We start from the raw sequence: 3,062 nt of genomic DNA on the forward strand, positions 1-3,062 counted from the left end.
TTTTTTTTATTCTTTATCGAAAAACGAAGACACCTATTTTATCACGATATTCAAAAATCTCAAAAAATCCGAAATTTTTAGATCACAGTGAAGATGTTTTTCATGGCAGAAATCTACGATACTTTGGTAAAACCTCGTATTTCAGAAATCGCTACTACTTCGTATTTCATAAAATTAATTCAAAATAGACCTTAAAATACTACGATTCAATTAACTAAAAAGTACTTAATTTCAGAGACCCCGAATAATAATTATTTCGTGGTGGAGTTTCAAAAAAGTCATCCAAATCTCCGTAAGAATTATAAAGCCTCTTGATAATAATTATGTGTTAGAAAATTCTTTTAAGTCATCGATAATTATTATTTTATGACTTATATAATAGAAATCTTTTCATCATAAGTACCAGCGAGATAAGTATTTTTAAGTCTTCAAAGACTTTTATTTCGAGACTTATATTATAAAAGTCTTGTCATAATAATTATCATTGAGATAAATATTATCAAGTCTTCAAAGACTTCTATTTTGAGACTTATATTATAAAAGTATTTTGATAATAATTATGAGTGCGAAAAAAAATTCGTATATAGTCCCGAACGGGTCCCAAACCAAGCGCCAACTGGGCCCAAACTACTGCCCAACTAGTCCCGAACTGTTCCCCACCTAGCCACGAACTGGGCCCCAACTAATCTTGAAATGCTCCTGAAGAAGTCCCTTCTTTTCAGACTTAAAAAATTCTTATCTCTCTGATAATTATTATGAAAGGATTTTTATAATATAAGCCTTTGAATAATAATTATAGAAGACACGAAACATATTTATCTTAATATGATGACCACTGATTGAATTTTATTCTTTTCTCTGATAATAGTTATATCTCTCCTTAATTTTTAATATTCAGTATAAAAGTTATCAAAAATTATTTTCTGTTATTAATAGCGTTTTTTTGATAGAGACTGTTGGTTGAGAGTATTTTGAGAAGCGAGGTTTTGCCAAAGTACCGTCGAAATACACTCGGCGGGTTGTCAACACACCTTTTTCAGACATTGAGGCAGCCTACATACATATGTATAATTCGGAAATGTAAAATGGTTGAAAAAAAATGCTAAAAGGAGGCTAGGTTACTGGAAAATATACATTTTATTCAAAACGACACGGACTTATGAAACTTAGATTAAGCGTTTAGCAATGCATTAAGAACAAGTAATTTTTAGCACAAAAAAAAACTACTTAAAAAATTTATATATATATATATATATATATATATATATTTTATATACATATATACATATGTATATCATGATCCAATGATCAGATCTAAACCAGATTAGTACCAGATTAGGGACCACCTCTGAGACACTACCTTTCCGCTGCAAGAAGAATTGTCGGAATCGGTTGACGTGGTCCAAAGTTATGCGGTAACATATATAAAAAAAATATATATATATTGGACGTCGGTTAAAAATTATATAAAATTTAATACATTTGCCGATATGTCATGCACCAGGTAAAATGTCACATTTAGTAAAGACAATTATGTTGGTTTAGAAAGTCCACGCAAAGTTTACTGCCATATGTGAATATTAGCGTTACATTGCATCAGCGCTGATACAAAAACTTATTGTACTTGCACTGCAGGGAAACCGCGGACTAGTGAATAAAATTTATAGTTCCGTACTAAATAGATCTTTATTGCCAAAAACGAACCAGTCCAATTGTAACTAGATCCCCACCAGTTCGAAATCAGCGAAATGTGGTACTTAAAAAAAAAACACAATTTATTTCATTTTTTTCAATAGAAATCTATATCTAAGGTGACGAATTTAGAACTGGTTCGGAACTGTTGAAAAAGGGACGCAGAACGAACTAGACCTTATCCGTCGAATTAAGAACTAGTTTGGGACTATCGAAAAAGGGATGCAGCGGGGGCTTGATTACTTTACACAAATACGGTTTCATTCCGCACTTCGCAGATGCTTTTTCATAGTTTGGTAATACAAAACAAAAATTTATGTGTAACGTTTTAACATCTGGAATCTAACAAATTATAACAAATAACTGTAAATTACAGTTTTTTAGACAAGCTTACAGTTGTTAACCGACTTCAAAAAAGGAGAAGGTTATCAATTCGTCGGAATATTTTTTGTATGTATGTTACCGCATAATTTTCGATCACGTTAACCGGTTTCTATAATTCCTTTTTTTTAAGAAAGGTGTTACCTCAAAGGTGGCCCCTTACTAATCTGGTTTAGATCCGATGATAGTATCGTGAAGAAATCAACGGTTTTGTTTTTGGCTTAAAAAATACTTATTTAAATTACCTTGTAGTACAAATAAGGTTTTTTTTACGAAATTTGCGATTTGAACGAATAAATTAACATTTCTGTTTCGGCTTTTTGTAAGTAAATTTTTAAGATTAAAGGGGACTATTAAGGAGCAGTGTTTCTTCATTTGAAACAAATAGTTTTAGCTGTCCTTTGCATTCCAGCCGCCACAGCAAGTGTGGAAAGAACATTTTTCCAAAGGAATTTAAATAAAACAAGAAATAAACTAGAAATTCCAGCACTCTCTGGTACTTTGTGAACTAAAGATAGCGATATATGTACATACCTACATACATTCAAATAAGCATAACTGTCTTTATGGTAGACTTCAACTTCTTCAATCATCGAGGTCTGAACATTTAGTACACGCTATGATATTTAGAACACTTAACATAAACTATAATATTTCATAAATAACTTCTGGTAAAACATCACCCCGACATTTACTTGCGACTGTGTATAAGTCATCATATATTATATTAAATTACTTTTATTACGTTTGATTTAGTCAGTAAATTGTAAACCCCCAAACTAGCATTACAAAATACTTTCGAATTTGTTGTTCTTCTTCTTCTTCTTATTTGGCGCTGTAACCGCCTAAGCGATTTTGGCCGAGTCCAAAACAGCACGCCAGTCATTTCTCTTCTGTGCTAACTGACGCCAATTGAAAATGCCAAGTGAAGCCAAGTCCTTCTCCACCTGGTCTTTCCAACGCAGAGGAGGCCTTCCTCTTCCTCTGTT

The sequence above is a fragment of the Rhagoletis pomonella genome, unplaced genomic scaffold, assembly GCF_013731165.1.
Source record: "Rhagoletis pomonella isolate Grant_MI unplaced genomic scaffold, Rhpom_1.0 Rhpom_scaffold_00010, whole genome shotgun sequence".
NCBI classification, from domain to species: domain Eukaryota; kingdom Metazoa; phylum Arthropoda; class Insecta; order Diptera; family Tephritidae; genus Rhagoletis; species Rhagoletis pomonella.